This window comes from Tachypleus tridentatus, chromosome 13 (assembly GCF_004210375.1).
Source record: "Tachypleus tridentatus isolate NWPU-2018 chromosome 13, ASM421037v1, whole genome shotgun sequence".
Taxonomy (NCBI): Eukaryota; Metazoa; Arthropoda; class Merostomata; order Xiphosura; family Limulidae; genus Tachypleus; species Tachypleus tridentatus.
In genome coordinates this window covers 181,112,119-181,139,863 of record NC_134837.1, presented here as the reverse complement: position 1 = coordinate 181,139,863, position 27,745 = coordinate 181,112,119, and the positions used below count along the sequence as shown (strand labels likewise).

At 35.3% G+C, this 27,745-nt stretch overlaps 1 long non-coding RNA gene and 1 pseudogene across 2 annotated transcripts in view; one reads left to right on the top strand and one right to left on the bottom strand.

Annotated features, from left to right (window-relative positions):
* The window catches only part of LOC143236078 (uncharacterized), a 314,870-nt pseudogene that overhangs the window by 63,609 nt on the left and 223,516 nt on the right, over positions 1-27,745 (bottom strand). The window contains exon 3 of the transcript XR_013019440.1: positions 14,307-14,514. The product of XR_013019440.1 is annotated as an uncharacterized LOC143236078 (transcript). The remainder of the gene's footprint in view (positions 1-14,306; positions 14,515-27,745) is intronic.
* On the top strand, positions 469-23,320 carry LOC143236079 (uncharacterized). Its single transcript, XR_013019441.1, has 4 exons — positions 469-583; positions 3,004-3,066; positions 21,397-21,512; positions 23,078-23,320. It is a non-coding gene; the product is annotated as an uncharacterized LOC143236079 (long non-coding RNA).

Genomic DNA, 27,745 nt, shown 5'->3' with positions numbered 1-27,745 from the left:
CAGCCAGCAACACCCATCACTAGCTAACATATGATGAAGTATCATATGTGCCACGTGTTTTCATAATCTCACTTGTATTAAAAATTAAAAGTGTGCACATGATTACAAGCTCGAGATGCATCAGTCCTGCTAATTTGAATCTCTTAGTAAGAAACTTTAATCATAACTGATATGTTTTAACAGATAAATATTTCAAATGACTGGCTCCTGTAATCTTTAGTACCTTTGTCCAATGCAATTTTTTTTCTTTTTTGCTGTAACATAGTTTTATGGGCGTGTTTCGTTGGTGCACGTCAGACATTTAGCGGGCAATTACACCTACTTTAATAGTGAATAACACCAACAGGTCCATATTAATTGGTGCATAACTAACAATTCTTCCAGGTAATATAATCAAAGTTCACAGATTAAGTTACCCCCCCACAATGGCTTAATAGAAAATCTGTAGGTTTGTAACTCAAAAAATCGGATTTAGATACTTGTAACAGGCACAGCATAGATAGCCCACAGTACAGTTTTGTGCTTCACTACGAACAACAGACAAGTAAGATGTGGTTAAATAGTTGTCTGCGATCCTTGTTCTGTAAGTTAAATTTTCCATTAATAAAGTTTTCTTTTGTTTGTTTAGAATCATACATTTTTGTTTTGGGTTATCTTTCCATTTGTATCATGCTCTCTACCTATTGTATCATACTAACTACCCGTACATTTCTGATCAAGGTAGTCAGAAAAACATAGTATTGAAAAAAGTTATATCTCAATGAATGATTCTTCGAACTGTTTTCGGCTCAAACTCATAAAAAACCTATTCGATTTTCACGTAAATTCGTATCATGTTAGAATATGTATTTGTGTTACAGATCAAGAATTTGCTCTAAAAGAACAATTACGTTTGTTTGTTTTTTAACTTCGCGCAAAGCTACACGAGGGTTATCTGTGCTAGCCGTCCCTATTTAGAAGCGTAAGACTAGAGGGAAGACAGCTAGTCATCACCACCCACCATCAACTCTTGAACTACTCTTTTACCAACGAATAGTGGATTGACTATCGTATTATAATGCCCTCACGGCTGAAAAAGCGACTATCCTTGGTGCGACAGGAATTCAAACCCGTAACCCTAAGATTGCGAGTCGAGCGCTCTAACAATTTGGCCATATTGGAACGTTTTTGTTTTGTTCATGTTCTTCATTTTCAATTTAGAAATATTCTCACGGAAGTTTATCATCCTGTGCAAAATAATTATGATGAGAAAACAGCGTGAGATAAGTAAAAGTTAAGAGCCGTAGCTAAGAGATTAGAATACTGACTTCTTTCATTATTATATAACATACTGTCTCAGCCACCATCGTTTGTTTTGTAATGCTGGCTGCGTAACTATAAAGATGGTGCCAAACTGACCGTACAGCAGCAATTTTTGTTCAACCAGACTGTTTGTTTGTTTTGAATTTCGCGTAAAACTACACGAGTGCTATCTGCGCTAGACGTTCCTAATTTAGCAGTGTAAGACTAAAGGGAAGACAGCTAGTCATCACCACCCATCACCAGCTCTTGGGCTACTCTTTTGCCCACGAATAGTGGAATTGCCCGTCCCATTATAACGTTCCCACGACTGAAAGGGCGAGAATGTTTGGTGTGACGGGGATTCGAATCCGCAACACAAAGAGAAAAAAGACACAAAGAGAAAAAATAGAATTTACGCAAGTGTCCAATAAAAAAGTTAAATCCATGAGTTAATACATTATTGTGCTGGCTTGCAATGTCCATCTAGGGAAGCGATAACTGGTGGCTTAGCAGCAAGTTCCAGGAGGTTATAGCGCTGAAATTATGTGTTCGATCCAGCAATACTATTTTGGGTCGAGTTGAATGTGTTGGGGGTAAAGACACTACGACTGGTACAATTTTTGTAGTGGGGTGCTGGAAACCACTGAAGGAACCAAAAAACTCTCTATAAGATAGGAGCCAGTAATTCAGAGTTCTCTTAATTTGTTTAAGGGAATAATTAGTCCTTCTGTCCTACTAGTTCGATATATGCAATGGGCTTAGTGTAGTTAGCCCATTGTGCAATTTTATCCTCAACCCTCAAACAAACAATTCAACAATAAAATTTTGTGAGAACCTTATCTTTTACTTCAACTATGTGAATAGTATACTGTTTAACTACTTGCACCAGCATACAGTATATCAGTCAATCTGTAGAAACTAAAATGACGTCACACAAGAAACTCTTAACGTTGCAATTTGTACTGTGGTGACGCCAGTAAAACGAACGCATGTTACATTAAAGTATCGTTTTATGTGATTTATATGCCTAGCTATCATTTTAGATTGGTCCGACATGGCTTTGTGGTTAGAGCGCTGGACTCGTAATCTGAGGGTCACAGATTCAAATCCCCGTCACACCAAACACGTCCGCCCTTTCAGCCGTAGAGACATTATAAAGGGACGGTCAATTCCATTATGCGTTAGTAAAAGAGTAGCCCAAGAGTTGGCGGTGGATGGTGATGACTAGCTACCTTGCCTCTAGTCTTACGCTAGTAAATTAGCGCACATAGCCCTCGTGTAGCTTTGCTCGAAGTTCAAAACAAACATTTTAGATTTTTTTGTTCTAGGTATAAAAATACGATTTCTATAAGCCTTTACATACGACAACAACGAATTCGCGAAGAACGATTATAGTTATTATTTTCATAAGACATTAGAAATAAATTTACTATGTTTTGAAATACCACATTCAATTATACACTTTGTGATATACAAAAAAGCAAGGAACAAAAACATTTCTTTCCATCAATTTTGGTTTTATTTATTCCTGAAACAGATAATTCTCGGAAACCCTGCGACAATACATCTAATTATATATAAAGACCCTTATGATAATAATGCCATTCTATTAATGATGTCTTGCTTGAACTTTTAAATTACTTGAGTAATTCTTCCGTGATTCCTTGTATCATGTATTTTTATTAATCGGTTTTATTAGAGGTGTCGTTGTTTTTTTTTCAGTTTTCTGACAAGTGTTTCCTCACTCTAAGTCTCTCTTTATTAGAAGTTGCTTCTCTACCTCAGGTAAATACATGCCTATACTTTGTTTTACTTATTAATTGAAGTTGGGTTTGACAGAACATGATATGTAGTATTGTTCATTTAAAAGCATAAACTCGATTTGAAATTATAAACTAGGGAAACAGGTTTGTTAATCTATTTAGAAACTGAATCAATTCCCTTGGGGAATAATCAAACTGAAAGACAACTCACTCAAAACGAAGACTCTTTTGGCCTCGTTAGGGTTATTGACTTCTAAAGACAAAGGTAAACTTTAAAAGGTTTCTTGTGATTCTGCATTCAGTTCAGAAACCCAAATAATTGTAAACTTCTTGTTTAAAATGCAGCAAAAGGTTCAAATGTTTTATGTTCTTTCCATTCGCTTTGTTGTTGTTGTTTTGGAGTTCTAAACATCATAAATGTGAATATAAAAAAAATTAAAATCAGACATTTTGTTATTCACCCGAGCCAACAGCTCCAAAGTGTTTTGCCTAATGGATTTAAACCCAGAATCGAGAAACAACGTTAAAGTTCGATATCACGTGATCATTCACGCCGAACTCTTCCTACAAGCGTTCGCTGAATAAATCAACTCACCCACCTGGCAAGTATCGTCCTAACCCTCCAATTACAGCGACCAAGAAAGTAATAATTAAAACTCCCACTAGGGGAACGTTTTGATAGTTCCTGTGCCTAACTTCACGTCGTGTTTGGAGAAACATTCCTGAGAAATAAGCAGGTATAAATAGAGTGATCTTCGAAGGTCATTTCTGAGATTTTTTTTTTACCTTTCAGATAATCTTGCATAGATATAACTCTACTGGTAAAAGGGATTTTTGTCGTTGTTATTTGACTAAGTTTATCAACAAATCTTTTGTGCATAAAATATTATTCACTGACACGAATGATAAATACAGAACGTTTTCTGTCTCAGAAAACTTTGGTTAGCACATAATCTTTGTTACAACAATTGTTACGTTTCATTTAGTAATCTTAGTGTATACCAAAGAATCCCCGTCACACCAAACATGCTCGCTCTTTCAGTTGTGGGGCGTCATAATGTGACAACCAATCCCACTATTTTATGATGAGAGAGTAGCCCAAGAGTTGGCGGTGGGTGGTGATAACTAGCTGGCTTCCCTCTAATCTACACTGCTAAATTAGAGACGGCTGGTGCAGATAGCCCTCGAGTAGCTTTTCGCGAAATTCATACCAAAACAGTATTGTATATAATTTGTGATATCTGTTTAGCAGCATTATTTAATGTAAATTATCAATAACAATTTTTTCTACGCTTGTATATTAGAAACATAATAGAAAACATTAGTTTCACAAGCTGTACATAATAAAAAACAGTTTCACAAGCTGTGAAACATTTCTCTTTGAAATTATGCTTGTTCGTAATTAAGCACAAAGCTCCATGATAGGCTATTTGTGCTCTGCTTACTACGAGTATCGAAACCTGATTTCTAGCGATTTAAATCCACAGATGTACCGCTGTGCCACTGGGGATAGAGTTGATATTATGTTAAACAACCGAAGGAACATACCTACTAACACAATAAGGCATATCTAATTGTGACTAAGTTTGTACTAAATATACATGAACAGCAAATCAAAATTCATAGTTCATTTTTGTCAAATATTTAATTGGTTATTATTTGTAATTAGAAGAAATTTCGCGTTCAATTTAACATTGTACTAAAAACGACGTAAGAACACCCACTGTAATTTATATATCTTTCCATGTTACGAAGCGCAAAGGCTAGGTGATTAAGTTTGTTTGTTTGTTTGGGAATTTCGCACAAAGCTACTCGAGGGCTATCTGTGCTAGCCGTCCCTAATTTAGCAGTGTAAGACTAGAGGGAAGGCAGCTAGTCATCACCACCCACCGCCAACTCTTGGGCTACTCTTTACCAACGAATAGTGGGATTGACCGTCACATTATACACCCCCACGGCTGGGAGGGCGAGCATGTTTAGCGCGACGCGGGCGCGAACCCGCGACCCTCGGATTACGAGTCGCACGCCTTACGCCATAGGCCATGCCGGGCCAGGTGATTAAGACACTCGACTCATCACACCAAACATGCTCGCTCTTTCAGCCGTGGGGGCGTTACAATGGGACAGCTCATACTACTATTCGTTAGTAAAAGAGTAGCCCAAGAATTAGCAGTGGGTGGTGATGACTGCCTGCCTTCCCTTTGCTATTACATTGCTAAATTATGGACGGCTAGCGCAGATAGGCCTCGTGTAACTTTGCGCGAAATTCAAAAAAGAAATAAACCAAGCGCAAATAAAAAAGTAAGGACTATCGTAGCCAAGGTGTTGGCATGGGTGAACCGTTAATCAGAGGGTTCGTTGTTTGCGACCTGTTGCCGACAAAAGGGGATTGGGACTGTAAGGCTGTGGGTACGTCATAACATCATATGATTCCACAAAAAGAGTCGGCGGGTTGATGCTGTTGGCAAGCTGTTTTCCCTCTAGTGATTCGGTTCAAAATTAGGGATGGATATCACAGATGGTCCCTCGTATAGTTGTGAGCAAAACTATAAAACAAACAAACGTAATTATTTTTGTGTTTGTGAAGTATTGTTATCTACTGAGTCTGTTTCTTTAGAGATATAAAGTCACATATTGGCTGACACGACGTTCTTGTTAGCTTAATAAATGTCTTGTATCCGTTGATATTCATGCTTCCTTGTTGTAGAACTACGTTATAATTGCGCGAACACGCACAAAATAATACACCCGATAGCGGAATTTTTCCTTCAGAAACTTTGTTTAAAGTTAAGCAAAAGGCTACACAATGGGCTACCTGCACTCTGCCCACCACGGATATCGAGACCCGGTTGCTAGCGTTGTACGTCCGCAGACATGCAACTGTTCCACTGGAGAACCTTCAATAAGGAAGTGTTATTTTCGCAAAGTAAAACTTCAGAATGATAATAAACGAAAATATTTATTAAGTAATATATTACTTTAGCATCACCTTTAGGAAAATACACACAACAAGTTTGTTACATGAAAATCGATTATTAAATAATGAAGTAACTTTGATTAATATCTGAAAAATATGATTTCAGCATAAAATGTAAAAACAAACTATAAATTAGTTATTTCAACACCTTCCCTATACTCTCTACACGTAATATAGTATTTATAAATATGCAGGGGTTGAATGTGTTATATTAATATGACTTTGAATATGCAGCTCAGTAAGTCACGTGAATTTTACGGGCGATATAAAATTGCGGAGGAACAACTTTTTGAAATTATTTGGCGTTGCCTGAGGTAAGTAATATTACCAATTGTGGGAAGGACGTATTATAGCTCTTTCCGACGTCAAGTATTCATACACTCAAGTCACGAAGATGTTTTCAGATCGGGGATTTATAATTACTAAGACTATGTGTATCTCTTGTATCTAATGGCACTGAAAACAAAGGAACATAGATTAACGTAGGGTACCAGAAATATGCAGAAAGGGACTTACAAGAAGTCGTACGACGGTCGTAGTAAGCAAATTGTGGTTTATTGTAAAAGGTGAGAATCCACGATCATAAAGGTCAGTGGCGAAAGCCCTTCACGTGACCCATGCAACAGTTCGTAAAGCAATAAAGAAGGATTTTCGTTTGAAAAGTGACACACATCACGTGCATACGAGTTAGTTCAACCGTCGCATACCTCATGTAACTAGAGAATGAAACGAATATTCATTTCCATTCCATAGGAGACACACTGAGTAATTCACCATTCTGTGCGATAAGACAATTGAAAAGAGTGATGGGAAAACGTCGCCCTCGAACACTACATGGCTTATAGAAAGGATGGGTGTGCTTTGAATGCGACATGCTTAACATAGTATTTTGCAATGGAAACTACACTGTATGGTTATTGTTAAGGTGCACGATCGTCAAATCATGACAAGACGTAGCAACATAAACTATCACGACTGGCTGAGTTCCCAACTTGTTTTAGCACAACGTACTCATTCTTCATATATATATCTGTGTGTGTTTATAAATATATATATCTAAACATTAGCCAAGTGCATGAAGAAATTACACTTTGTTACAGTTTTGATCTATGCCTAAAACTAGTTAAGAAACCTTTATTATATCTACTATAGGCTTTGACAACGAAGTTGGGAGGTAAGCTAGTCGAAACACTCCATGAGAAAGAGAGTTGTAACCCTTACCCTTACATATTTTAATAACGTATAACAATCTTCTCATATTTGATTGACAAATTAGGAGTTGGCTCCACCCTAACACATTTCAATAACGTATAATGATTCTCGTATCCCTGATTGACGAATAAAGTGTTCAAAAATAGCAATTTTCCTGAAGTTTAGACAGAACAAATAACTCTATAATTCATAAACCAATTTCCATAATTTAGTTACAGAACATTCACGAAGTACCGATTTTAGGCCTCATGTTTCTCATTTTTGTAGTAAAAAAAATAGAACTTTTCAAGTTAGAGCAATCAAAACAAACAAACAACAATGATCGTTAAAATCTCTGTAAATTTAAATAACAAAAAACATGTTGAAAACAATATAAACCTCGAGTAAAACAATCACAAATCCAAGAACGATTTCTTTGACTGTTTTCTTGTTAACCCTAACCAGCGATATAAATTCATAGCTGGTATATAACGAATAACACTGCTTTTTTTTAAAAAAAAAAATTAGTTAGGCTAAACATCCCATTTACAATTCCATCTCTTCTTCAATATATAGATTGTTTCTAAAGAAAATTGACAGGTCATAGCTCTTATCAGTCATGTAATATTGTGGCTAGAGGGTTTTGCAGGACAGGGACATACCCAAACTTCAGACTTGATTAGGTAACAACTCACGCGTTTCATATCACCAGATAAGGGATTTCATATACAGTCTAAAGACGTTGATTTCTCTTATTACTATTCTAGTGTTTTTTAGTATTCCTCAAAGAAGTGGAATGCTATCAACGTAGACCATGATATACGTCATTAGTAACTATGACTTATTTTATTATATTTAGCTAGTGATTGTGATATTAAAATAATAATAAAAGACTGCTTTGGTATCAGCCTGAAATCGAACATAGCACGATCTCGTTTTAGAGAAAAGAGCATTTTTAGAGTTATTGAATGATCCACTGGAAACTACACCTTTTAAATCAGGCTTCAAACCATTAGTGTTATTTTTACGTCCATTGGAAAATATAAATTTAGAATTACTAGGTTTATTTCTACAGACGCAAATTCTCCGTTAGTTAACATGAAAAACGCCGTGAGCTATCGTCGAGATTACGAAATGCTTTAAATTCATTTTTTTAGCCCACATCCATATCAACGGTTCTACAATAGTAATAAAACTGTAACTTAGCCAAACGATGGGCAATAAAAGTTTAATTAGGTATTCATTTCAAGAGTCGAAAACGAAATGGTCTAAGACTTCAGTTTTGTATAAGCGTTTGTACCCTCAGGAAAACATGGTTTTATTAAAAGACGGAGTCCAAGGACAAACAGATGTTTAGAAAAGATAAACATATAAAAACAATCACTATAAATCATGTCCTGTTTCTGGAACATGTAAAATTATAAATTTTCCTCCTGTTGTATATGCTTATATAGATTTATTTTTGTTATCCTGTAATTAAAATTAGTATTAAAAGCGTTTTAGGCTTAATTAAACAAAGATTATATATGTGATTTATTTATTCGTGTAATGTTGTATAATTAGATTTACGTTCGGGCGAACTTTTTTTCCGGAGGTGGGGGGGGGGGTAGAAACCAGTATTTCGTTCCAACAGAATCGCTGCTTAGACGTTAAGTCCTACGAATATCGCTAGGCCTATATAGAATGCAATATAATTATGGTGAGTGCCAATGGAAAAGTACCTCAGTTTAAAACTTGATCGTAGCTCCCACCCAAGGAAAAGCAAAATAACTCGAATCAAATAAATTCCTCAGGGCGGTACAGAAGTATGGGCTGACTAATATGAGCCCCTCCCCCCTAGTGACACAGCAGCATGTCTGTGGGCTCTGGTAAAAAGCGGGTTTCGATATCCGTGGTGGGCAGAGCACATATAGCCCATTGTGCAGCTTTGTGCTTTATTTTAAACAAACAAACAGACTTGTATGAAATTTAATACGAAGTATTCTGTGTGTTTTACAGACTTGGAAAACAGAATAATAATATTATTACTCTAGCTTTGAAACTAATTACAGACATAAAAATACAGCATTTTTGTTATACGACTAAATAATAACCGCTCCAGGATACCTCATACAGCTCAGCGCCTCCTCGTGGATTAGTTAGTGCAAAAAGATGTATTAGGTGTTATTATAAATAAACTATTAAAGAAACAAGCTATAATATTATAAAAGTACCACTACTCGCGAGCGTCACTGTTGCTATAGAGAGTGTTTGTTTCAAGCAAGTTTTTATATGATTCACTTCTGATAATTTACACAAGTTATTACATATCAGTAAGTCGCTACTGATTAGCGACAGTAGTTTCTAATGGTTAATCACAATTTATCACGTACAAAAGATGCTAATATTCAGTCGCTTCTGATCAGCTACAGTAGATTATAATAATTAGTCACTACTTATCAGCTACTGTAACAGCTAACAGGTAGTCACTATTTATCAGCTACAGTAATCACTAACAGTCAATCACTATTTATCAGCTACAGTAAGTGCTAACAGTCAATCACTATTTATCAGCTACAGTAATTACTAACAGTCAATCACAATTTATCAGCTACAGTAATTACTAAGAGTCAATCACTATTTATCAGCTACAGTAATTCCTAACAGTCAGCCATTATTTATCAGCTACAGTAATTGCTAACAGTCAGCCATTATTTATCAGCTACAGTAATTCCTAACAGTCAATCACTATTTATCAGCTACAGTAATTGCTAACAGTCAATCACTATTTATCAGCTACAGTAATTCCTAACAGTCAATCACTATTTATCAGCTACAGTAATTGCTAACAGTCAATCACTATTTATCAGCTACAGTAATTACTAAGAGTCAATCACATTATTTATCAGCTACAGTAATTACTAACAGTCAATCACTATTTATCAGCTACAGTAATTGCTAACAGTCAATCACTATTTATCAGCTACAGTAATTACTAACAGTCAATCACTATTTATCAGCTACAGTAATTACTAACAGTCAGTCACTATTTATCAGCTACAGTAATTCCTAACAGTCAGCCATTATTTATCAGCTACAGTAATTCCTAACAGTCAATCACTATTTATCAGCTACAGTAATTGCTAACAGTCAATCACTATTTATCAGCTACACTCAATCACTATTTATCAGCTACAGTAATTACTAACAGTCAATCACTATTTATCAGCTACACTCAATCACTATTTATCAGCTACAGTAATTACTAAGAGTCAATCACTATTTATCAGCTACAGTAATTACAGTCACTATTTATCAGCTAGTCAGTCATCACTATTTATCAGCTACAGTAATTCCTAACAGTCAATCACTATTTATCAGCTACAGTAATTCCTAACAGTCAGTCACTATTTATCAGCTACAGTAATTACTAACAGTCAGTCACTATTTATCAGCTACAGTAATTACTAACAGTCAGTCACTATTTATCAGCGACAGTAATTACTAACAGTCAGTCACTATTAATCAGCTATAGTCGTTGCTAATGGTCAGTTGCTATACATATTTCTTTACTAGTTACATTTTAGACAAGTAGCTCACTATTCATGAGTTACATTAGTTGGTATGGGAAGTTAGGGTAGTTCTGTAGGTAGCACAGAGATCTGAATATGAAGTTCAAGTTTTTTGGAGCTGGGAGCCATCTCCGACTTGAAAGATAAAAGGAGTGCACACATTCCAACACAAGGATTGATTACTCAGGTACCACCCTCCAAACTGGCCTCGGGGGCGTTGAAACTGAGACGGCCCCTCTCTAACTCCTGACGCATAAGCGGCAGAAAGGCGTGTCTAGGGGACTTCTTGTTCTCCAGTCTCATTCCTTATTAATAACATGCTACATAGAGTAAGTTATTCTAAAATGTCATACGTCACTGCTCTTAAACCAACCTTTGTTCATGATAAATACACTTCCATCATTACTTTATCTTCAGTGGGTAAAAAACCAACAACAAACGACTAATGACATAAATGATATATGAACAAAGTAAAAACTCTGATATCATTTCACCGTCGCTTAATGATGTTGATTAATGCTACCTAGATACTTGTTGTGTACTGGCCTTAAAAAAAACCAACAAGTTTTGTTCAATTAGATTTCGGACCTAAAAAAAAAATGTCCACTGACAACAAGAAACGGTTTATTACTGGAAATTTATGAGATTTATGTGTGGCCTAGAAGAAACACACGAGAAGTGCATTTTAAAATAAATATCATAATGAGACCATACGTAAACCATTTCCATACAAACAAGCTATCCAGGATATTCCAATAACAATTTTTATATAACCACCGAAAATGCTTGCTCTTTCAGCCTTGAGGACATTACTAAAGTCACGCACATTCCACTATTCATTGCAACGAAACAAACAAATAAACCTTACATAACCAAACACAGTTGAAAGAACAGAGCATATTATAAAGACACTAACATTTGCATCAGGAAGAGGCCATGGATGACAACCTTCCGAAGTCGATCTGGTCGACGTGTCTTTCTAACTGGTACAATTGTATTTATTATGTTGATGTTCAAACATGTAAACAAAACAGACATCTTGCACATTAAATCCTAAAAACGTAGTGAATTTTATCTCTATTTTTAAAAACTATTTTTCCAGCTTATCTTTGTTTGTTCGTAATTAAACATAGAGCTACGCAGTGGACTATCTGTACTGTGCCCATCATGGGTTATAAGCCTTAAGATTTTCAGGTAAAATGGCCGTTTTTTTAATGATTTTTATTTTCGCTATAATAATGATGCCTGTGTTATCTCAATCCACTTTCAATCAGATGATTGCTAAATTACAGGTTTATCTCTTTGATATTAATATATATATTACTTGGCGAATAGAAATTGTTTGTTAAATTTTGCGTAAAGCTACACGAGGGCTAATTTTACTAACTGTTCCTACATTTGAAGTGATAGCATTGAGGTTCGATATTCGTAGCTAGTCAAAATCACCCACAGCCAATTTGTGGGCTACTCCTATCGAAAGGAGGGTTTGACTTTCATTCTTATAACGCACACACGGCTCCAAAGTATAGGGCACATTTTTTTTCTTCAGTGGTAACGCACTCAGCCTAAACAAATAGAAAACAATAAAATTAGGAGCTTAACATGCAAAAGATTGAAAATGACTCGAATTTGGTTACCTCTTCGTCAAAATGTATTCGCTTGAGTAATGAAACTCATTCGTATACAATTTCAACATTTGTAAGTTACAAGAAGTCTGTAAAACAAGAATCGATTCATGTACATAGAACACATGACGTCATCGATACTAATATTACATTCACTTTGTTTGCTCGTGGATATTTTTAATATAAAAAATAAAACTAATATCATTAACGCCCTTAACTTATACTACAAAGTCACGCCTTAGACTCATATCAATAAATGGCTAAAAGTAAAATATGTTAAACGTTTCTACAGTGCTATTTTTTTTCTTGCAATGTCTCTGATTTATCAGTGCTCTGATTTCCTCTCGGTAAATAACTTTGATTTAACAGCGCCCTGGGGTCTTCGCAGTAAATGTTCTTGATTTATCAACGACATTGTTTCACTTCAATAAAACGCATTTGTTTCAACTCAATAAATGCTACGATTTTCCAACATCCTAGTTTCTTCGCAATAAATGGATTTCATTTACCAATGCTCTGGTTTCATGTTAATAAAACGTCCTGATTTACCAAAGCCTTGGTATCATTGCCATAAACTAAGGATAAAACTAATAAAGAGGCCCTACAACAATGTACGATCCAATTTTGGATTGAAACATCAATCTAACACAAAGCTTCTATTCTTACATTCAACACTGCAGGGTTTAGTGACAAAAATGAATAACAATTTTGATATAGGCCAGTCGTGAGCCGGTTAAGAGCAATGTGTATACCTTTTGAAAGGGATCGCGCTTTGCCAGTTTAGGCATAGAAAATCACATAATTTAAAATGTCATTGCAGATTTAATACAAAAAAGTGGCACAATAATAGTTTGGTGTTTTATACCAGTAAATTTAATTGGTAAGCCACAACGTACTAGTTCAACGCAGAGCAGAACATCCGACTTCGCGTTGGATCAACCTGTTAGGTCCTCATAGTTTTAAGTATACATAAGATAATTATTGTATGACATCAAACCTAGCAAGAATTACGACACTCCTGATCGCTTCGACAACATGGCGAGTCAATGTATGACGACCCTGTTAGCTATGTATTTACAATATCATAACGTGTTGATTCAATGTGTAGTCGAAAATTCGATAACGCTTTGAATGAATACGATGTAGATTAAAAATCAATAGAGCCATAACGCGTTGATCTAACTCATTGTAGAAATATCTTGTGATTGAACAATATATCACTATTAGCTTGTTTGGCAATGCGACGATTCTATAAGTTATGGCTTTGATGGCTTGTCATACCAGTCTGATGATATCTTATACTGCGTGTAATGTCTCAACATGCAAAACAAAGTTAAAAAACTAAACATGTTGACAAGTTAGTTACGAGCAAAGCGAAGCGTTCGTTTATATTTAAAATAAAAATACAATATGGATGTATTCAAGATTTTTCACAGACCCATTACCAGTAAAGGTATTGTTACAGTTGATAAAATGACGGCCTGATATCACTTAAATAAACGTGTGTGTGTGTGTGTGTGTGTGTGTGTGTACTTGGAAACTCCAGTAATGACAAAAGTACATTGCTCACCTGTTCTGATTTAGGCCTGGAGGTACTCAACTATATTCTTCTAATACTGACTAAAGTACACTACTCACCTATTCTAGTTTAGGCCTGGGGGTACTCAACTATATTCCTCAAATACTGACTAAAGTACACTACTCACCTATTCCAGTTTAGGCCTGAAGGTACCCAACTATATTCCTCCAATACTGACTAACTAAAGTACACTACTCGCCTGTTCTGGTTTAGGCCTGAAGGTACCCAACTATATTCCTCCAATACTGACTAACTAAAGTACACTACTCGCCTGTTCTGGTTTAGGCCTGAAGGTACCCAACTATATTCCTCTAATACTGACTGAAATACATTACTCACCTGTTCTGGTTTAAGGCCTGGAGGTACCCATGTATATTCCTCTAATACGCAGCCACTGTCGTCATCGGAATGGGATTGACGTTGTTGTGCCTCATTGCCAAACGGCAGCGACATCTTGTGGGTAATGCGTTCAGTTTCGGCCATGCTGATAGATGTCATAGCACCCCCATGGTCCTCCCTGGAACACTTGCAATTTCTGCAGACTTTTCTATAGATAAAAGATAATATTGTTTATTCATAATTATATATATATTCAGACCAGACCAAAATGTTGATCAGTACGACACTTAAAACAATCAATTTTTCTAACGATAAACTAAAGAATATATCAAACGAGGGGCTAATCTAATTTTTGCATGGGCTGCGGAGTGTTATGTATTTTTAAGTTAAAAGTAAGTTATACGTGTCGGATGTCTGTCCAAATTTTATTCGTCTAACATGATTTGTTTATATTGGGTTCTGGGTTCTCAATAGTTTCTTAGTCGGATTGATATTGTGTTAGATTGAATTAAAACTTAATGATATATATTACTTCAGATCAAACGTGGTTCTGTAGATTTCTTAGTAGCTATAATTATTAGCTTTTCTTCTTTACAGACTACAAAAACCAGTCATCTGATGATCTGAAACACAGGTGATTGAGTGGTCATTCGAAGTGTTCTGAGAATGAAGTGAAGTCAATTTCAAATTCACATCAAAATTTCTCAAATACTTAAACAAATCAGATAATCAGCCATATGCAAGTACCCACTATCTGTTGATTTTGTACCTTATTGTACCTGTTCAGAGACTGATTCAAACATTCACAGCCGGAAGCAAACGTTATGTCAGTGTACGGGCAATTAGAAACAAAGAGTGCCATGAGTGCATCCAGTGAAGCAACACCGTGTGGAGAGTATTGTTTCGACATATGAATTGTTGTTTTTTAACCCTCCAGTCAGGTAATAAGCTTAAACTAGTCTGGATAGAACTTGCAACCAAAACCAACCACATATTTATAAAAGAAAGTACCGCACGTGGCTAAAGGGGAAATGTGGTTGGAATAAGCATCATTGATGGATACCAATTTTTACACTTTGTGAATTGGTGCCATCAACACTACACACTATGAGATGCACACCCCACAAACCTCTGTGTTTCCCTATACTGATGCAAATGGCCCAGTCTTTGGTCTACACCGTGTTTATTTGGCTAACACATTTTTTGAAGAGAAGAAAATTGGTGCATCCCTCCCAGACTACAACCCCATTGATCACAAACACGTCACATCCTGCAGATAGACACCAGATATTAGTAACTAGCATTTTATAAGACAAGTGGCTGAGAATGTATTATTATCTTATTATCTGATTCCAAGCATGCAAAATTGGTGCTGAGATGTATTTGTCGTTCGTGCTAACCATATTCTGTACTGAAAAGAAATATAAACTGCAGATGTACAAAACCATCTCTATTCATGTTTATTTACGAGCCTGTGACTGAATTACCAATAACTTGCACTTTTTCAGATCACTTAACAGTTGTTAAATTATCATAAAAATTAACTGGGCGAGATTAAAATTCTTGTAACAGCTCAACTATTACTGCTTCGGATTATTTTTTAATGAGTCACCCTGGACACTCAAAATTACAGCAAATCATGCGAGACATCTGAACGCTTAAAATCACAGTAAATCACGTGAGTCACCCTGAACTCTCAAAACCAGAGTAAGTAACGTGAGCCACCCTGCAAATTCAAAATCAGGTTCATAGCAAGATGCACACAGATTATTAATCTAAAAATATATCCTTCAAAGCATGAAACATAAAAGTAAATGGTATTATCCTTTAAGTTAAGAAGGACTATCATGTGAGAGAAGGACCGATAATCATGAGGCGTTAATTAACAGGATATCTGGTTTGGTTTGTTTTGAATTTCGCGCAAAATTACACAAGGGCTATCTGTGCTAGCCGTCCCTAATTGAGCAGTGTAAGGCAGCTACACATCACCACCCACCGCCAACGCTTGGGCTACTCGTTTATAAACGAATAGTGAGACTGACCGTCACATTATAACACCACTAAGGCTGAAATGGTGAACATGTTTGGCGTGACGGGGATTCGAACCCTCGACCCTCATATTACGAGTCGAGTGCCTTAACCACCTGGCCATGCCGGGCCATGTCTGGTTTGTATAGTCACTGTTCGCTTATAGTAACACACGAATGTGTATTTACATTGTCATTTACTCTTGTCGTAATATTTGAATGTTTGTTTAGACATCTTATCTCCTGGTAGGACAAATTATTAAAAAAAGCGTGAAAAAGAATACCCGGGTTTCACTAAAAACGTAAATAAAATCTAATTTTTTGTGGCTTCTCCTATTAAGATCCGTGCATTGACTAAGACTGAAGGGTTAGTTGAATATCCCCTGCATTTACGACTGGTATTAATTTTATTCATTATGTCGAAATGTGTTTCTCAAACCCTACGTGATCACATGCACAGAAAAACATTTTTTTTTCAATATTATTTCAGTAAGGAGTCGTAAAGTTTGTGCTATAAAAAAATCGTAAGAATGCCAAATGTCTTACTACAATAAATACAACTGCTCTATCTATATATGTCTATCTATAATTACTCTGACTTAACTACAATACTATCGAATTGAAGAAGGAATCGTTAGGTTAAATATTTCCTTTATTTGTAAGCAAAAGCAAATTTAGAAAATGTTTTACAATTATTTCGAGAACCGGTTTAAACTGCCACGCTCCGGGCCTTTTTCCCTATCGTCAGAAAAAGAGAAAAAATTCTGCGCGTGTTGTTCAAGAAATTAATAAAACAACCAAAAACGAGTTTCCTAGTGAATTCACGCTGTCTTGAAGATAAATTAAGTCTCTAATGTACGATATACAACGAGGAAATCTGAGACAGAGCAGCGAAGAAACAAATGACTAATGTAATGAACACGATGCGTTGTTTTATTATTCTGAACATCAAGATAAAGCATGATATTTGGTGACGAAAGTAACATCTGGTATATAAACACGAGTTCTTCAACAATTTAATTCGAATCAGCTACGTAATGTTTTAGATATGATCTCACTTATGTTTCTGTAAAATAAAGTCGAAACTCAAACTACATTGATAAAATACACACAGGTAAGACATTATTATTATTGTTGTGTAATTAGAATACGGAAGTAAACACTACACCACAATACTCAATGAAGAGCCTCTGTCTTTATTTACAATACGAACCATAGTTGAGTTTTACACTTTATCACTTTCTGAAACTAATTGTTAGAGCGAATTAGTATCATAAAACTAACTGCTAGAGTAACTTACTACCCTGAATCTAATCGTTAGAGTACATTAGTATCCTGAAACTAATCGTTAGAGTACTTTAGTATCCTGAAACTAATTGTTCGAGTACGTTAGTATCCTGAAACTAATTGTTAGAGTACGTTAGTGTTCTGAAACTAATTGTTAGAGTACGTTAGTGTTCTGAAACTAATTGTTAGAGTACGTTAGTATCCTGAAACTAATTGTTAGAGTACATTAGTATCCTGAAAGTAATCGTTCGAGTACATTAGTATCCTGAAACTAATTGTTAGAGTACTTTAGTATCCTGAAACTAATTGTTAAAGTACATTAGTATCCTTAAACCAATTGTTAGAGTACTTTAGTATCCTGAAACTAATTCCATCATAAAATAACGGAGATCATTATATCCTGTGGAATACATCGTCATTTACTCCATTAGTTTACACAGTTTCTTAGCTTAACGTCAGTGATAAAAATTATATAGCAAAAAAAAGAAGAAAGACAGGTTTCATTTTCTGTATAAAATTTCGCGGCAGACTGTTTCCTTACATCTAACTTTTAAGTTGATGGGGCATTTCGCGTGGACGCCTTTTCGTTAACCCTTACAAATTTCTCTCGTTTTTTAGCATTTCAGCTGACGAAGCTGAGGCTTTTACTGATTTCTTAACTTTAAAATGACGTCACACTATTCCCATCTTCAGAGATTAAACGACCTTCAAAAGGAAATGATTGGTTGTGAAGATCCCCTTCAGGTAAATTGTACTGAAGATAAACAAATTTTGCAGTTTGCGAAGTAAAAAATTATACGTACAACGATGAAGTTCTACAGTTGTACGATCGTGTATTACTATAGTTAATCAACCGCACAGTTCTCTATTTATTCAACCGCACAGTTCTATAATTATTCAACTCTACAATTCTACACTTATATAACCGTCCAGTTCTACAATAATATAACTGTAAATTATTATAGTTTATCAACCGTACAGTTTCATCTTTATACAAAAAAACACTTCTGTAATTAATCAACCATACCCTTCCATAGCTATGCAGCCACGCATTTCTGTAGTTAATCAATCTTACAATTCTATAATTATATAACTATAGACTTTATATTCATACAACAGCACATTACTTTAGTTAAAATAGTTCCAAAGAAAACGTCAAAGTAAAAAGGAGCTACATTTACTTTTAAAAAAATATATATTGTTGATATATTTCTAAACTATAAGCACTAAACAGGCAGTAATAAAAGATTTAATACGATTTTGGTAGAGAAAAGAAAATTAAATTATCAGAGTCGATTATCTTTAACTATCATAATGTATAAGGTTTATTAAACGATAGAAACAAATACACCAAATACATGTTTTCACTGTTTGATTAACTGTTTTGTTGTTTTTTCCCCTGCTTTTTAAGCGCCAAACTCTGTAATGGACTATTTAGACTCTACTCAGAGCGGGTATCGAAATCCGAATTTTAGCTTCTTAAGTCTGCAAAATTACCACTCAGTTACAAGAGGAGTGAGGTGCATAATTAAGTGTTCAGTAATTTTCCATTCATATATATATATATAGTTCAGAATTTTTAATTCGCCAGCCTTACTGCAGTTTTTTCTTTCTTTCTTAGATTGAAAACATCATTTTTTACATGAATCACCACGAGGGTGAGTCGAAAAGAAATGCCGACAAAAATGTTACCTATCAACTGGTTTATACAATTAAAATATTTTAGCAGATTCCATTAATACCAACAGCCGTTCTGTTCATTAAAAATAAGCCTTAGAGAATGCGGCTTACTATGAAAACAAAAACAAAAAAACTGTCGGTAAGGTAAAACTGCAATAAAAATACCTGTGAATAAAAATGGTAGATTAACCGACCTTAAAGAAAAATAAAACAGCAACTATGTTTCGCTCTTTCAGTTTTTTCTTGCAAGATTTTGCTGAAATACGTTGACGCTGCATTCGAAATAAACTTACTATCTATATTACTTATTTACAGTTAAAGACCTTCATATTACTGATATAAATAAGTAGGTGGGTATACGTATGCAGACAGATGGGTATGCTAAAATTAACTGCACATTATTAAATGAAGTTTATTACTAGGCCTGTGACGATAACTTAGAGTATCGAGTCCGAATCGATTTCTTAAGGTTCGTTTGTTTGTTTCTCGAATTTCGCGCAAAGCTACAAGAGGGCTATTTGCATTAGCCATCCCTAATTTAGTGGTGTAAGCCTAGAAGGACGGCAGCACCACCCATCGTCAACCCTTGGGCTACACTTTTACCAACGAATAATGGGATTGACCGTCACATTATAACGCCAACACGGCTGAAACGGCAAGCATGTTTGGTATGATGGAGACTTCGAACCTGCGACCCTCAAATTACAGGTCAAGCGCCACAACTATCTCAAGTAATGTTTTCTCAAAATAATAAAATCGAATATTCTTTCTATTCATAAATGGAAAGAATAATACAATAATACAATAATAAAAAAATACAAATAATAATTATTTGAATACGTAAGCCTTACCTCGAGTACACAAACAAACCTTTAAATGATTAAATATCCAGTTATATTGAGTAGTACTTAAGTGTCAACCACGACAGGCGGGAGTGGACAACACTCGATTGCACTTTTAACAGTCATTTACATAACATGACACCCGCGAAATCAAAAACAAATCTATACAAACGTAATGTTTTTAGAAGAGGGCACAATACCATGTCTCTACTTTTAGTTTTCACTATTTCTATATCTTCGTCAAGTATTCTGATGTTGAATTCAAAATAGCCGGCGATTATCCGATTAGATTGGATTTTATGAATATGACCAATCGATTTCAGAATGTCAAAATAAGTCATAACCTTAATAAATATTACTAAAAAAAATAGTGAATGAATGATAATGGATAAACGATAACGAATATAAGTTTTCTTCTTTGTCGAAAACAATTAAAAAGTTATTTTTTACCAACATTTTTCTTATAAAAAACATAACTTACATACTCATGTCTTGTTACTATTATATACATACGAGTGTGTGATATGACATGCCATTATCAAGATGTCCAGTAATATACAAGGTTTATTTCCCGAAACGTTAATCTACCGATACTTTACTGTCATAGATCCAGTGTAGATTTTCATAATCAATGCGTATATATGGTTATTACAAGCCTACATCCATGCGTAAGCTAGTTGTGTACAAGCGTACGTTTCTATATAATGTATTATACTTGTGTGCGTGAATCTATACTACTAGGTAATACAATGCAAGTGAAGCTACATCACTGTGTAATATGGTTCTATGAACTTACACCACTGTGTAACGCACAGTGTATACGAAACGACATCATTGTGAACATATTGTATATGATGCTACATCGTTGCGTAACACAGTGTATATGGATCTACGTCACTGTGTAACGCAACGATGTAGCATCATATACAGTATGTTCACAGTGATATAGTAACACAGTATATAGAATTGACATCACTAACTAACACAGAGTATACAAATTTACATTATTGTGTAACTCTGTGTCTATGGCCCTGTAATGCAGTATATACGCATGTACACCACTATGTGACAGTGTAGATGGATCTAAGTCACTGTGTAACATGGTGTCTATGAATATCAGTGGGTAACACGGTGCCTGTGAACCTACATCAGTGTGTAACATATACATAGTAAGTTTATTTCTTCATGAAAGTTCATTTTAAATTATTTTAAAAATAAAGCCTAAATGTTCCTCTTCTGTGTTGTTTTTTACAGCCCAAAGCTACACAGTAGGCTATCAACAGTTTGCCCACGAGATGGAAACAAAGCCCAAGATTCCAAGTGTGTAAACTTACGCTGGCCCACCGAGGGATAACAACAGTTTCATTAGAGTTTGTTAATATCTAGTTCCTCATCCATCTAGCTATCTATTTACATTTCAGTTACACAAGTGTTTTGTTTTAAAAAATAGAATAACTGTTGTGTCATAATGATATAATTTTTAGCGATTTAAGGCTAAAGCAAGTCCGACAAGAAGGCAGCACCGTGATGAAAAAAAAATCAATTTTGAAACTTTGTAGGATGGACGACAACTGCTTGTTGTGGAGACACAAGTGTAGAGGACGACGTTTTGAAAATCTTCCGCTATTCGTCTTCATTGACCTAAACACGAAAAGCGGAAGACTTTCAAAACGCCGTCCTCTACACTAGTGTCTCCACAACAAGCAGTTGTCGTCCATTCTATAAAGTTTCATCATGAATACTCCGCCTAAACAATCTGTCAAAGAATATTCAATTTACTGTTTGTTTTAGTTTGTTTTGTTTTTTTCATTTTGCGCAAAGCTACACTAGGGCTATCTGCGCTAGCCGTCCCTAATTTAGCAGTGTAAGACTAGATGTAGGATAGCTAGTCATCACCACCCACCGCCAACTCTTGGGCTACTCTTTTACCAACAAAAAGTGGGATTGACCGTAAAATTATAACGCCCCCACGGCTGGGAAGGCGAGCATGTTTGGTGCGACTCGGGCGCGAACCTGCGACCCTCAGATTACGAAGCGCACGCCTTAACGCGCTAGGCCATGCCAGGCCTAGGTCGTGGTGGAACTTGGACAACTTGGACATTTTGAGATACCAAAGTCCAACGTAGTACCAAACACATGAAAAACAGCTTATAAATTCTCAACTACGATAACTAATATGACATCAGTTACAAAATAAGAAACTTTTAAAAAGTGCTGCTGATGTCATATTACAACTAATATAGAAGTTACAGAATTAGAGTAAAGTTTAATCTTTGTTAATTATTTTTAATAATTATGTGTGTAAGGATGCGCCATCTCTCGTTAATTTGATTTCACTGAGTAGGGTTAATAAGAATAATTAATAAATGATTCAAGTAAAATTTTATCGATTAGTTTAAATTATAACCTAACAAATGGCGGTGAAAATACAGAAAGAAAAATAAACCATTGATTTGAAAGGTAACAAGCGTTTTTAACTACATGTAAGCTTCAGTTTGGTTTGGTTTGTTTTTGAGTTTCGCGCAAAGCTACACTTGGGCTATCTGCGCTAGCCGTCCATAATTTAGCAGTGTAAAAATAGAGGGAAGGTAGCTACTCATCACCACCCATCGCCAACTCCTTGGCTACTCTTTACCAATGAATAGTAGGATTGATCGTCACATTATAATGATCCCACGGCTGGAAGGACGAGAATGTTTTGTGTGACGGTGATTCGAACCCACGACCCTCGGAGTAAGAGTCGAGCGCCTTAACCACATGGCCATGCTGAACCACTTTAGTTTAAAGACTAGAGTGATGTGGAACTGTTACGATTTCCCATACGTTTTCTAATGGTTTTTTTCATTCTTTGATCGACACGTGTTCTATACTTACACAATTATTGTAAGATTTTTTTAAAGAAATAAAGACTGACTGCTTTTTTTTTCTTTCGTAGCTTTTTAGACAGAAATTTCATCTGTCCAATCCTTGAGAACTGCCTTATTACAGCCTATTCAGCTCGAGTGGCAAATAACTTTTAATTCAATATACATATATTTATCAAACAACCAGAATACCTCGGGTCTGTGGTAACTCGAGAGATGTCGCCACCAGCAAAGCATAATGACGATTACTAGCATTCTTGATGACTGAGCTAATTAATTAACCTCCCAGATGGAGTTAATAAGGTGTTATTTAGAAACTAGGCTTTCCTTATTATCAACTTCTCTTTCTCACATATAAGCCTAATAAAGTTGAAGTTCTTGATTTTGAATGGGTGTTAATTTTTATGCTGTTTCCTACGTCAAAACATTCCCGTATTTCAACCCATACCTCCTCAATGAGTTGAAGACAAACGTATTTATTTTTAACTTTGCTGAAAAGTGTGAACTTCAGCCACTGTTAATGAAGTGCTTTCATAAATAAACTTACAAGGGCTAATCAATATTCAAACTGCAGGGTTACCATAAAACTCACCAATGAGAGTTCTCCAATAGAATTTTGCATGCAGAATACAGACCGAGTATTAAGGTACACACATACAACATATATTATCTGGGTATCACACATACAACAGTTGTAGTGAATGAATACAGACCAATTATCATTGTACCATACATACAACAGTTGTGGTGAATAATTATACACCGAGTATCAGGGAGCCACACATACAACAGTTGTAGAGAGTGAATACAGTCCAATTATCAGGATAACACACATACAACAGTTGTAGTGAATGAATATACACCAGTTATCAAGGTAACACACATACAACAGTTGTAGTGAATGAATACAGACCGAGTATTAGTGTTACACATACAACAGTTGTGGTGAACGAATATACACCAATGACCAGGGTACGACACATACAACAGTTGCAGTATTTGATTGTCAATCATTCATACATACATGCATGATGTTTTCTGGTTTAAAAACGTTCCTGTAATTACCATTAACCGACAGGTTTGTTTCTGGCTTTAAAACGTTTCTGTAATTTTCATTAACCGACAGGCTTGTTTCTGGCTTAAAAACGTTTCTGTAATTACCATTAATCGAAAACGTTTCTGTAATTACCATTGCTTAAAAACGTTTCTGTAATTACCATTAACCGACAGGCTTGTTTCTGGCTTGAAAACGTTTCTGTAATTATCAATAACCGACAGGACTGTTTCTGGCTTGAAAACGTTTCTGTAATTATCATTAACCGACAGGCTTGTTTCTGGCTTGAAAACGTTTCTGTAATTATCAATAACCGACAGGCTTGTTTCTGGCTTGAAAACGTTTCTGTAATTATCAATAACCGACAGTACTGTTTCTGGCTTGAAAACGTTTCTGTAATTATCATTAACCGACAGTACTGTTTCTGGCTTGAAAACGTTTCTAAAATTCTAACTTATTTATATAAATGGAGCTAATCAATATGTTGTTATATCTACGCACTTCATCACTGGAGATTACATCAGATCAAGAGAGTTCAAATAATACACGATAAGAAAATAAAACATTTCAGTCAAACGAAACCAACCAATCATGGCGAAATTTAAAACCATAAAAGATTCTCTAGAACTTTAATCTACACAACTCACCTAGTGACTTTATTCAGAATAGATTGTTTAAATACATGCGCCGGTGTAGTGAAAAATGCGAGTACCACGTATAAAGCATATTAAGTACTAGAGCCAAGAAACGTAATCTGGCCGTACAAGTGTGTTCAATGCTAAATATATGTTTGTCCCGGTATCAAGATAAGATGCATGTCAAAGGTCAACATTAGAATGATTACATGCAAACGTTTTGCCTGCTAAGTATACTCTCTTCGACGAGAAACGATTGTAAAATACATAACAAAATATGATATAACAGTGTCGACATATACACATTTAAGACTTTAAAGTTAGGCCTTAAGAACTTTTATTTTTTGGTCATCCGATTGATGTGTGTAATGCTTGTGAACTATAGAGAAGAAAGCCAAGGTAACTCTGGTCTGCACTAGGTCTGACATGATTTAGTGTTGAAACAGCTACAGGAGATCTGAACAAAGAATGAATAAACCGTGTTGCAGTTAAAAATACAGATCATTATCACCACGTTTCTGGGATGTTGCCTTTGAGATATAAGAGTTCGATCGCTCAAGATATATCACATAACCTGAAGAGAAAAAAAATATGGTATTTCAATTTGACTTGCTAATAACCAGATATTTCAAACAACGTTGGCGCTGAAAGTATTTCAGATTTAAAAATAACGACACACTCACTACGTACCTCCTAAAAATATATGGTAGAACGAGGGTTAGGTTAGAAGAACGTTTCCGAACCTGTAACTTGGAAGGCATAAAAAATCTTGTGGTAGATTATACTACGACCACTAACAGTAATAGACACCCCACGGCGCTGCAAGAAAGAGTCTATTCAGTGTAAGAAATGATGTTCTTTATAGTTCTTAAGAAACAACTCTTGCTTAAAGATTCACAGAAAAAAAAAAACACGTGAGAAAGCTTGCACGTTTAACTTTGATATCACGAACTTGAAACGCATTTGCTAAAAACAATTGATGCTGTTGAAAATACAGAAATTTAAAGAAAAAACCTACGTCAGGACTAACTCGAACTATTTCATCAGATAATGAACCTTCCACCCACAAATCACGGGTGATTGAAAAGACTTTATCAAATATTGGATTTGTTCTCCATACACTAAGGCTGAATCGGATTATATTATCTAATTTAGATAATAAGTTAGCCACTAAGGTGTATTCCTTTTGTTGTTGGTAAGTGCAAAGTTACAAAATGGGCTAGCTGTATTCTGCCAGCCAAAGGTATCGCAAATAAATTTTTAGAGTCGTAGCCTTGTAGATTTGCAACTGAACCACTTTAAATTGCAATCCAAGCACTGATTTTTAAAGAACACTTGTCAAAAATTAACCGGTTCTTTTCTTGTCTTGTTTAATTAATTCCCAAGAATATGAAAACCCAATCTTTAGCGTCATAGGCCTATAGACATATCGCTTGAACCCCTTAGCTGGGGGGATATTAAAATGTAATCACTGATTTCCTTTTTGTTAGTGTTATTTCCATCTGAAGGAAATTTCTCGAATATTAATAGGCCAGATAGTATATGTACCCCTTACGATGAACCCACTGAATACACGACTTTCAAGGTGATATTGATTGGATGGTACTAACAATTCCATCAGGTAAGCACAACGGTCGTGGTTTTAGGCTTTTTCTCTTTATTTCTTTTTATCTAAAATATTTGTGGATGAATTATTAGGTTATAATAAAACACTGTCGTTGGTAGCTCATACCCACGATATTTAAATGTCCCTAGCCCGTGGTTTTCAACTTGTGATTATAGACCCATGAAGGTCCATGGTGGTAAATATCTAATTTCCGTATTATAATTTTAAAAACAACAACAAAAATAAACGATATTACTTTCGATTATATCAATGTTTTATTTGGTGATGTGGATAACTTATAAGTTGATTTGTTTATGTCAGAGCTGTATATAATACACTGCACAATCAATTCTCACTTATTTGGATAGGGGCCCTGCAAGATTGTTTGTGATTTTTAATGTGGTTATGTTCGTTCATTTGTTTTATAATTTTTGCGCTGACGGACTAGAGGTAAGACAGCTAGGTAATTACACCCATCGCCCACTCTTTAACTGTTTGGCCAAATATTGGGCTTTAGCCATCATTCTTATAACACACCCAGTCTCTAGGTAAGACTTCGCTTTTGTGGCAACAGACCACAAACCGTGAACCTTTACATTCAAAGTACGGACATGTTAACTACAAGTGCACGTCTTGCCTTCCTGAAGATGTCCAAGAGGGGAGGAGGACATGTTTCTGTTTTCCCACTGTACTGTGAATTGCACACTAATTTTGGACAATTCTGGAAAAACTAAAATAAGAGAAACCCAAACAAATGAAATTAAAACACAATAAGCAGTAATTATTGTGGTAGTTTGTAAACAAATCGAAACATTGATACTAAAGTCGATTGTGTTTCAAACAATGAAACTACAGGCGATTATCTTATGTACAATGAACAACAATGATCGTGGTTTGAAAAAGTCGACACAGTGACACTCATATCGATTATCGTGTATGTAATAAGCAAGAATTATCTTGCTTGAGTAAAGAAGCACACTTTATTAATATAATAACAGATAAATAAACAACGACTTAAGTATAATGAAGAACTTTATTTATGGTAGAACATACTACACGTTTGGACAGAGCACTGAAGACAGACCAATGTTCTATTATAACGTGTAGTATGTTCTAACATCGATAAAACTCATTTTATTTACAAATCGTTGTTTGTTTATCTTTTATTAAGAATTATCATGGGTTAAAAATCTTCTTGTAGTATTTTGTTTAATGTATATTTATTTAATTAAAATAACAAGATAAACAGACCTTTAAGGGGTTAGTCACCGTTGCTATTTCTGTGACGTCACTAGTACTCCCATGTTCCAACTCAGAAGCTGTAATGGAGTTCATTGTATGAATTATTAAACAACATTTTGTCTGTTTGTTAGAATTTTTTTACATGACTTCCATAACACGCTCCTCTTCACGTGTTCAAACAAGTACTTCTGGCTATCAGAGG